The following is a 12,266-nucleotide window of genomic DNA, read 5'->3' as shown; positions in this document are numbered from 1 at the left end:
TGCTGGAAAGAAAGACCCCACATTACTAACAGAACTTGCAAAGTTCTATGCTTTGAGCTGTGTTGTTGCAGAAATTGAAGATTCTCTTTAAAGATCAACATGAGAAGCAACAAGATGAATCAAGCTCTTGGATTCTTGAAGCAGGCTGAGTGCTATGAAGCTTCAGAATCAGAAGCAAGAAGGAAGAATGTTCAGATATTCTGAAGATAGAATATGTTCTGATACATTCTATATGGCTTATATGGCTCTGATACATATTATGTGTTCTGAAACATATTTTATGTTCTGATTCATTCATGCTGACTTTTGTCGTTTAGTTTTGTTCTATAACATTTCAGGATGTAGAGATGCTCTGATGATGCTCTGGTACATTCAACAATGTTCTGATACAATCTAGCATGAAGTGATGTAAGAAGAAATTCAAGCTCTGAAGCTGTCTGATGGAAGCAGAAGTCAGAAGCTGTGAATGTTCTGAAGATCTAAAGAAATTCAAGTTCTGAAGCTGTCCGATGGAAGCAGAAGTCAGAAGCTGTGAATGTTCTGAAGATCAAAGAAATTCAAGTTCTGAAGTTGTCCGATGGAAGCAGGAATCAGAAGCTGTGAATGTTCTGAGGATCTAAAGAAATTCAATGTTCTGAAGCTGTCCTATGGAAGCAGAAATCAGAAGTCATGAATGTTCTGAAGATCAAGCACTGTGAACGTCTCTACTGAAATACTCAGGGAAGTCTTTTATTTATAAAATTCTTCTAGTATTAATTTCAGGGGGAGATTATTCATCTCAGGGGGAGATTGTTAATCTCAGGGGGAGACATATTCACATGCTTATGCTATAGCTGTGTAAATTGTCTTTAGTCGTCTGCTCTTTCTGATCGCAAATTCATATCATTTATATATGTTTTTGTCATCATCAAAAAAGGGGAGATTGTTAGAACAAGAATTGTTCTGATCAATAATCTTAGTTTTGATGATAACAATGTATATGAATTTTGCTCAAGATAATGTGGTACTCTAATCCTATGCAATTTCCTTTTCAGGAAATATATAAGGAGTATGCACAAATCAGCGCTAAGAAGCTTTGACTCAGAAGGTTCAGTATGCAACATCAGAACATGGTCTGGCAAGACATCAGAAGATGGTCAAGGCAGAATCAGAACATGGATCTATGGAAGCATCAGAAGAACTTGAGATCAGAAGCAGAAGCACTGAAGTTCTCGTGGTATCACGCTCAGAAGCAGTTCAAGGTCAGAAGACAAGAAGATGCTATGCACCAAGCTGTTTGACTCTGATGATATTCAAACGTTGTATACACAAACATCAGATCAGAAGAAAGTACAGGTGGCAGGCTACGCTGACTGACAAAAGGAACGTTGGAAGCTATTAAAGGCAACGTCAGTAGACACGGCGTGAACAAGGCTCGAGGTAGTTGACAAAAGCGTGAAACATTAAATGCAATGCTGTACGGAATACGCAAAGCATTAAATGCTCCCAACGGTCATCTTCTCAAAGTGCCTATAAATATGAAGTTCTGATGAGAAGCAAGGTCAACGATTCTGAAAGAACTTATTCTGAAAAACTTGCTGAAACGCTGTTCAAATCAAAGCTCAGAAACTTCATCTTCATCAAAGCTCACTACATTGTTGTTGTAATATTTTTAGTGAGATTAAGCTTAAACATTAAGAGAAATATCACTGTTGTGATTATAGCTTTTCAGAAGCATTTGTAATACTCTTAGAATTGATTACATTAATTTGTAAGTAACTAGAGTGATCAAGTGTTGATCAGGATACTCTAGGAAGTCTTAGCTTGTGTCTAAGCAGTTGTAATTAGAGTGATCACGTGGTGGTCAGGATACTCTAAGAAAGTCTTAGCTTGTGTCTAAGCATTTGTTCCTAGAGTGATCAGGTTGTGATCAGGATACTCTAGAAGACTTAGTCGTGGGCTAAGTGGAAAACCATTGTAATCTGTTGCGATTAGTGGATTAAATCCTCAGGTGAGGTAAATCACTCCGTGGGGATGGACTGGAGTAGTTTAGTTAACAACGAACCAGGATAAAAATAACTGTGCAAATTGTTTTTATCGTTCAAGTTTTTAGACTACACTTATTCAAACCCCCCCTTTCTAAGTGTTTTTCTATCCTTCAGGCTATATTAACACAATAGAAAAGTTAATATCACACAAATGGTATAGTAAAATAAATCTCATTGTTAAAGATAAAACTTATGAATTAATTGTATTGATAGATTCTAGAGCAGATTTAAACGACATCCAAGAAGGGTTGATCCCAACCCAATATTATGAAAAAACTAAAGAATCCTTACGAGGAGCCAATGGTAATAAATTACAAGTTTCTCATAAATTATCTAGTGCTAAAATCTGCAAATATCAAATTTGTTATTGAACCTCTTTTCTTTTAGTAAGAAATATTCATGAGTCAATCATTTTAGGAATCCTTTTCCTAGCTTTACTCTACCATTTCACCGTTAATAATATAGCTATGTCATTTATTATCAAATTAACAATAAAAGAAAATAAATTAATTTTACTAATAAAGAAATACACTATAAAAAGATAGAAGATCAACTTCAATCCCCAAGTATTCAAGAAAAAAATTAAAGATATACATAATAAATTTATAAAGGAACTTTGTTCAGAATAACCAAATGCTTTTTGGAAAAGAAAAGTGCACACTATCTCTTTGCCATATGAACCTGGCTTTAAGGAAGTAAGTATCCCTACTAAAGTCAGGCCAATACAAATGAATAAACAACATTTAGATTACTGTAAAAAAGAAATAAAAGATTTCTTGGACAAAGGCTTGATTAGGCCTAGTAAGTCTCCTTGGAGCTGCTCAGCTTTTTATGTTATTAATGCTTCTGAATTAGAAAGAGGAAGTCATAGGTTAGTAATAAATTACAAACCTTTAAACAAAACATTACAATGGATTAGGTATCTCATACCTAATAAAAAGGATTTGTTAAACCGATTACATAATAAAAGTATTTTTTCAAAGTTTGATCTTAAATCGGGATATTATCAAATACAATTAAAAGAAGAAGATAAATATAAAATCGTTTTTGTGGTGCCCTTTGGTCACGATGAATGGAATGTCATGCCTTTAGGATTAAAAAATGCTCCGTCTGAGTTCCAAAACATTATGAACATGATATTTAATGATTATTCTCACTTCACCATAGTCTATTTAGATGACATATTAGTATTTTCAGATTCTATAAACCAACATATACAACATATGAACCAATTTTATGAGATAATTAAGGATAATGGTTTAGTATTATCAGGGGAAAAAAACTTAAAATATTTCAATCTAAGGTGATATTTTTGGGTTTTAATATTTCCTAGGGCATGTATACCCCCATTAGTGGATCTTTGAAATTTATTAGTAAATTTACAGAAAAATTAAAAGATAAAACCCAATTGCAAACATTCTTAAGTTGTATAAATTATGTGACAGACTTTATACCCAACTTAAGAACCATTTGTATACCATTATTCAAGAGACTTAGGAAGAATCCTCTTTCTTAGGATGATTTAATGACCAAAAGTGTCTTACAATTAAAGCAAATAGTTAAGAAATTACCATGTTTAGGAATACACGATCATAGAGCCAACCTTATTATTGAAATGAATGCCTCAACACATAGGTTTTGGGGGAATCTTAGAACAAATACTTCCGAGAATGGAAAAGGAACAAGTTGTCAGATATTATTCTGGAACTTGGAACCCAACTCAATTAAAATCTAGTACTATTAAAAAATAAATTTTATCCATTGTTTTGTGCATTACAAAATTTCAGGATGACTTATTTTCAAAAACATTTTTATTAAAAACATATTGCAAAGCTGCACAAAGTGTTTTACAAAAAGATGTTACAAATTTAGTTTCAAAACATATTTTGGCTAGATGGCAAGCATTACTTTCTTGTTTTGGTTTTGAAATTGAGCATATTCAAGGTATTAAAAACTCGTTATCAGATTTTCTAACTAGAGAATTTTTACAAGGAAAACATGAGTAAAAAATCAGTTGACTCCAGAGATGATTACGGTCCTCCCATTAAAGATAAAAAAGATAAGGAAATAATTTTAGGTTCTCCTTCTTTTATTTTCAAAGTTACCTCTCATAATCCTGCTACTCCTCTGACAACTATTAAGCCTACTTTATTAACCCCATTGACTTTTACCTCTCAAATTACTAGCTCATTAACCCTTCAGAAAGCTTCCCCGTGTAAATTAGCCTATAATACTCCTCCTCCTTCCTTACCAAAATCAACTTTCATTACTAAAGATTTGTCTATACTAATATTACCTTTAGAAACAAATTACTGTACTCCAAATTCATCGTTTACAAAATATTTCAAGAATTTTCCCTCTGGGATTTTTCTTCATACCTAAAGATCCATCTAAGACCAGAAAATTCTACGAATTTATCTTGGTTGATTCTGAGTCTATTACTCTTACCCATTAGACAAATCAGGTTGATAAATCTATAATCAAGTTCTCTAAATTCAAAATTAATAAGGTTTTATCTCCTTTTGATTGGAAACAACCTCCATCAGAATTAAAATCTTTTTATAGAACCTTTACTCCATAATACTATTCTTACTTTGATTACATGGATGCTTGGTTCAATTTGTTGTCTGTTGAACCTTTTAACCACACTCGGTTTATATGGTTTAACAAAGATATTTCACTAAGCTTTCCTAATTGGTTTATTCAGTGGTTCCAAATTATTGGGCCAATTTTAGATATATTTCTGAATTATGCCTCTAAAGCCTTCAACAATTTTACAGAAAAAACTACTTGTCCTTATTATAAGTCTTTATTATATTTTTGTGCTGTGTTTTGGAATTATGTGGATTTCATCCTGGATCTTTTCAACTGAACCATTATGGGAGGGGTCCTCTTCCACTCAATTAGTAAAAAAATTCTGTTAAATAGTGGTTAAAGTTTAACCCAAAGTTTCTTTCTCCATCAAGATTAGATGCTTGGTTCAAGTCTCATCATGGTCTTTGTAAAGAAAAGACCATCTCTCTAGAAGATACATCTTTCTTGTTAGATTGAAAGTTTCTTTCTCCATCAAGATTAGATGCTTGGTTCAAGTCTCATCATGGTCTTTGTAAAGAAAAGACCATCTCTCTAGAAGATACATCTTTCTTGTTAGATTGATCAAAATTACTTGCCTCTTTATTTGTTGCTTCAAGCCATAAAGAATTTTTAAGCAAGGTTAAGGAAGCTATGACTGTATTATCCGAAAGTGATAGTGCTTCTAGCACTTCTGAAAATATTAATGAAGATGACTATTATGGAATTATAGACCTTTGATAATCCGAATTCCATAAAGCATTCAATTATTTCGAAGATAAGTTCACGATAAGATTATGGAGATTACTTTTGTCAGCATTATTTGAAAACAAGATTAATTATATTGAAGATAAAAGCAAAAGGACAATTTTGGCCCCCTTGTTGGCCTCAATTATCTCCCATTCAGATTCACTTTTGAATTATTGTCTCTACTTTATTAAAGTTTTTTTTGTTTTATTTGAATTATTCAGGCCATGTGGGCCATTATCTATTGTAAAAAAATATTCTTAAGTTTACAATACTTTCCGTGTGGATCCTTGTCTATAAAAGAACCATTTGTATGTTGTAATAGACATTCGAGTTTTCAGTCCCAAAACTTGGAATTCTTGATTTGTCATTCTTTATAAGTATTTTTGCATAAATAAAATCACGTCTTTCAATATTTTTAACACTTCTTCCGCATCTATCATTATATTTATATTTACCATTACCTCTGATATTATCTTTATATTATACACTCTTTTTATCTTTATGTTCACCTTTATTATATTTTACGTTAATAGTATTATTATCGTTGACGTCTTAACTGCTCTCTCTCTCTCTCTCTCTCTATATATATATATATCATACATAATAATAAAGCAAAATGAGTTTTTAGACAATTTTGACAAGTGTCATGCTCACATCAATTCTCATATTTTACAAACTTTCTAAAAAAGGAAATCTTTTATTTAAAAAATAATTACTTTTTTATTAATTATTTACATTAAATTTTTTATTTTATTTATTAATTTATTAATGGAAGGATGTGAAGGGGTTTTTATACACGTTAAAAAATAATTATCCATATTGGGAAGACAAAACAATTGGTACTAATATATGGAAAGATATGGGGAATAACAAAAAATTGATACTATTCCAAAACAATACTCATTTTCATTTTTGAAAAACGAAAACGAAAACTTTAGAATATCTAATCGTTCACAATTCCCCTATTTCTCTATAAGTCACTTTACTTTTCAACGTAAACGAAAGAAAAAAAATTGATAAATCTTCTTCTCTCTGCATTTACCGAAAGAACTCAAACAATTCTCTCATTCCTCTCTCTCTATCGCTCTCTCCTCACGGCGACACTAACAAAACGTTCAAGCATATGTTTCGTTTGCGATCTGTCATGCTAACAAACAACAATCTAACAACATACCCTCACCACATACGAAAACCCTAAGCCCCAAATTTACTTATCAATCAAGATGATTACATATTTATTTTAGCCTGCATCTGGTACACAGGTAGCTGTGAAATTGATTTTGTATTTATTAATTACTTTGAATCTGCTGCATAGTGGTGACCTTCCATATAACAAAGGAAAGTGAATCCACTGCTTAGTTGTGACCTCTTTTTAACTTTTGGGTCATTTACTTTTGTTTTTTTTGTTATTCATTGCAAATTCGATTAACAAATTCGAATTCAAATTTAAAATTGCTATGAATCAATTTGATTTTTGGTTATTTATATGACTTAATTTCATTTTGGGTTGTTTTAATTCATGAATTTTATTTAGGGTTAATTTGATTTTTGATTAAAGAGAAGCTGTGGTGGTTACATAGATGGCTGAAGGTGCGTGAGAGTGGCCAGAGATCGTTGCTGGACCGAGATGGAAAACTTTCATTCGATTCAATAGTATTAATAGCCTTAGCGTGAACTTTAACTTAGGTTTCGTTAACTATTTTAATTTTTCTTTTTTTAACAGTAACTTTCACCCCTGCCACTACTTTTGCTTCTATCTTTCTGGCTTGAGATATTTTTACATATTATATTCATTATATTATTTAACTATTTGCTGTCTTATCACTTTTTTTTCAGGTTAAGTTAACAGATTCTCACATCATTAAAGTAGGTAAAAAAGAAACAAAGATAAACTATTTTTGCCGATATATTTATTGTAATTTAATCTTCATATATTATGATTTTCTCTCCCGTTTCATATTAGAATTTTCTTTGGTGTTGGATTATTAATATGTTTGTCAATTTGTGAATTAAAAAATCTATTTCAAATAAGTAATTAATTAGTTTTTCCAATATATATATTGAAGTATGTGTTTTATGTCTATGATATTTATTTATTTATTTGACAATAATGTCAATGGTATTTTAGTAATATTTATTTCTTCTATTTATGTAATAAGTGTGAAAGACTCAATTTATAAATTTAACAAAATTTTAAATAAAATAAATAAAATCAAACAATAAAAGAATTTGACTTTATGATTGAAAACGAATGATAACTTTTATAATTTTAAAACCATTTTTCTAATTGATAACTTATATATTTTTTAAGATTTACTTTATTTAATAATGAATAATAACCAATGTATATGCTACATTGCTTTAAGGTGTATTTTTTTAAGGAATGATTTATGTAATAGCTAATAACTATAATGTATATTAAATTTTTTTTTAATTGACAACTTACCTTACTTTATGCAATTGGTGGAATTTTTAATAATTTGGAAAATTTTAAAATTTGGAACGTGGGTTTATGTTTAGGGTTTAAATTTGAGACATAGAGTATGTTGTGTTAATCTAGAAAATAGAAACGTGACAATGGTTTTTTAATTCACAATTTATTAATGCAATTGGTGAAATTTTTATTTTCTTAAAGATTTACTTTATTAAACCAATCATTATTTCAGTTTTTAATACCCAAAATAATATTAAACAAATTTATGTTTGTATTTTTTTTTCAAATGACAAAAATACTTGATGGTCGTTGAATTGATTTAGAGTGTGTTTGGATTGGAATAGAAAAAATAAGTAAGAGAGAGATATAAATGGGTGAAGTCTACGTCTTTTTGAATTTATGATAATTGTTTTCATGAATATGAATTCAACAGTGTTGTTTTTAAAATGTTAATGGGATAACATTATTATTTTATAAGAATTACAAATAATTTATTTTTTTTAAATTATATACAAAATATAATATATTAATGAAGAAATAATTATTTACAATAACATTTATAAAATCTTAACTAAGAAATATTATTTATCATTAAAAAGTTAAAAATGAAATCAAATAGTTTATTTATCAAGATTATCATTTAATGCATAGAAGGATATTTAGGTCTTTTTCATATAATTAAACATTTCTTTCTCTTTTATTTCTCTTTTTTTCTTTTATACCGGCCAATACATTAAAGGATGTGTAACTTTGTTGTCCTCACAAAATATTTCTAACACGGGAAAGTATTAGATTAGTCAACTAATGCTTATGCTTTTCAAATAGTTTATAACAATAGTTTGAGCAATTAAGAATGTTTTTTTATAGATTTATTTAAAAAAGTATGATGGACAGGAAAAGTCGTATTATTTATAATATCATGACATTTTATCTATACAATAGTAATTTTATTATAAGAAATTTTTTTAAATTATAAATATTTTTAAAATATTTTTTTACTTACAAAATATTTAACCCGTGCCTCGCACGGGTCTTAAGTACTAGTATATATATATACATATATATATATATACATATATATATATATATATATATATATATATATATATATATATATATATATATATATATATATATATATATATATATTAATACTAGTAAGAGACCCGTGCTTCCGCACGAGTAATTTAATTATGATATTGTGTATATAACTAAAAAAATATAAGAATTTAGAATCTTCAAATAATAATCATGAATTAAAAAAAATAACAACAAAATATTTGTCAATATGATAAACATAAATGTCTTTACACTTAGATAATATCAAATACAAATGTAAAATTTTATATATAAATGCAAAATTTGAAATGATTTACTTTTTTTAAAAGGAACAATAATCATATAGATTTAATTATATTAAATAATCATATACAAAGAAGAAAGAAATATAATTGTGAGATGGAGAAAAAATTAATATTTAAAAATAAAGATTTTATTTCTTAAATTAAAATAATGATTAATTAAAATAAAATAAATATAATCTTGTTAGTGACCCGTGAGATAAATATATTTTTAATATTATTAAAATTAAAAAAATACTTTATACTATCATGCAATTGATATGGTATAAAATTATTTAAATACAAATAAATTTGAAATGAATTAATTAGTTATTAAATAACTACATATAAGCTAAATCAATAGTCTTATAAGTTTCTCTGGTATATTATTATAAGGTGATGGGGGAAGCTCTTGTCACTGCACCTAAGGTGATGACAATTGGCTATTAGTAAAACTACAATTTATTGATGTGGAATTGAATTGAGAATAAAACTTGTAATCTAATATTATAATGAGATGTCTATTATATTAAGTTTGATTATAATAATCTAAATAGTTTAATCTAGTAAAACAGTATAAAATAAGAAACTGCAAAGATGTTGAAAGTTTGTGATGCTTACTTCATAACTTATTTCTAAGGTTGAGCTGAAACTTGAAAAGTAAACAAAATAATAATTCAAAATGACACAGATCAATGCTTGACCCTGAAACTTGTTTTAATATTGAAAAAGGTTACACATTATAGTTGTGGCTTAATTGAAATCAATATTGAAGCAGACATGGAAAAAAGGAAATGTAGTCTTACAAAACCCATCTTTATAGAAATGAAAAGAAAGTATTGTTGTATCAAACATAAAAGAAGTTGTTATAAAAGAAATTTTTGTTTTGATAAAAAATTAGTACAATAAGCAAAGACCATGATCAAATATCAACTATGTTCAACGTCATTGCATGAAAATATATTAAGTTCAATCTTGAATGAAGCAGTGCATTGGAATTTAAAAATATACTATACATAATTCAGATTTGACCATTGCATAAAAATAGAGGAGTTAAGTAATGCAACATGGCTTGATTAGAAGTTTCAGTTGGGTTGGATAGCACAATATCCATTTCCAAAACTTTAGATGGTTGCTGTAAACATATGAAGGTTGAAATAATTTGAATTATTAATTTGGTTCAACAGAAAAATGACAATTTGCAAACAATGGATGAGAAAATGATTAATGTTATAAATACCTCATTGGGGTTTAGGTAGTCTTTAAAATTTATGAAAAGGTAGCAAACTGACCCATTAAGTTCACGCCACAATAAAAGAGAAGTACTGAAAGCAGAGCCAGAAAGAGCAATAATTTGCTCAGAAAAAACATGTAGAATATTCCCTAGAAAAGAATCAAGTTACATACAAATTTTTCATTTTAATAGAGAATCAAGCTACATATACAAGTTGAATTTCATGGATTGCCTTAAAATTGTACTGTATTATTACATCGATATTTTGAAAACCGTAATGTTAGATAAAGATCTCACAACAGCAATCAAGAGGATTCGTGTCTTCGATGGGCAGATCCCTTCAAAATGCAGAGCCGCAAGCGTCGACTAAAGGACTCCAACTTCTCAATGCTTGCACTTTCTATTGAATTGTAATTACTTGTATCAAATGATGACTTCAATGAAATGTCAGTCATGATGCTGCTTGTCAAATTTCCAGTTATATGCTCGAAAAGAATTTTAACCAATACCACTAATCATGTCATCTAGTTAATCGTCAATCTCGACTTGAACTTCTAGTTAATCAACAATAAACATTATGATGGGAACAAACTCACAATATACTCAACAATAAAAAAGGACACACTCAAGTCAATTTCTAAACCATGGCATGGAACTCTACTTACTATAATGAAATCACACTTTACTTATATAAGATCTAAACTCACCAATTTCTTGACAATACAATGACCAAAACCTGTGTCTTCATGCCTGAAATAAATAAGGACTTAGGATGAGAATCTATTAAGGACTTGAAGGGTTTTGTCAAGATATATTATTCTAAACTCTAAATTCTGAACAGCAAGAACATTAAAAGACTAATTTTATCAAATGATCAGTATTGCATAAGATTTAAAAGGATACAATTATCAAACTCTAAATTCATGAATGTATGCATATCTAGTGAAATGACCAAGTTAAAATTTGAATCATCTGTTTGAATACACTTAATACTTCAGCAGACAAGAGAACCTCAAATGATATCTCCACACTGACAAGACCAGACTGTTTGACCTGCTAAGCCACACCAGAAAGGCTACTGCTAGAAATATCCACCAACACAAATGAATCAAAAGAGAATTATCTCCATATTAACTGATCTACGATTCGCCACCTAAAACAAACCTGAGATGAGAATTTTAGCAGAGCTGTAACTACACGAAATTGATGATGCCTTCTAACTCTGGAAGCGCCTCCCAGACTGACACCCTCCAACGGAAACCAGCCAACACTGAACCAAACCCGGCAGACAGGGCATTACCAAATCAGCCCTGCAAGAAACAGCTGCAACAAAAATGAAGGCAGCCTTGTCCATTAAAGTGCATTAAATTCAATTACTAACAAAGTTTTTGAAGAAAATAAATTACTAACATTCAAGTTGAATTATTAACATTCAAAATATATATGGTTACCAAATGAAAGGCAATAAAGAGACAACATTCTGTTCATATCATCTTCTGCCATGTATTAGCAACAATGAATGAATGCTTGAACTGGAAAGAAAACAATCCAAATTAATAGTCAGCAAAATCTGAAAGCAACATACATAAAACCTGTCATATTAGGGACAGAAGGCAGGACATCAAGAGATAATCCAACTTAACAAAAGCATTAGGGATCCATATCAAAATGAACTTTTTATCAGAAATATAAATGCATTTTCAAGAAATGGAGAAACAACTTATATTTATAAGATCTATAGCTCATGTCAACATATAGCCCGTGACTCCAATGACAAATATCATATGCATCAACTTATATTAAAAAATACCAAAGTTAAGTTTCAAAAATACCTTCTGATTGTACCCTTTCCACCAGTTCAAACTGAAATAGCCATCTCCATCAACTTATTCATCTGAGTAAAACTGTTC

This window comes from Vicia villosa, linkage group LG6, assembly GCF_029867415.1.
Source record: "Vicia villosa cultivar HV-30 ecotype Madison, WI linkage group LG6, Vvil1.0, whole genome shotgun sequence".
NCBI classification, from domain to species: Eukaryota; Viridiplantae; Streptophyta; class Magnoliopsida; order Fabales; family Fabaceae; genus Vicia; species Vicia villosa.
This window is presented reverse-complemented; position numbering follows the sequence as displayed.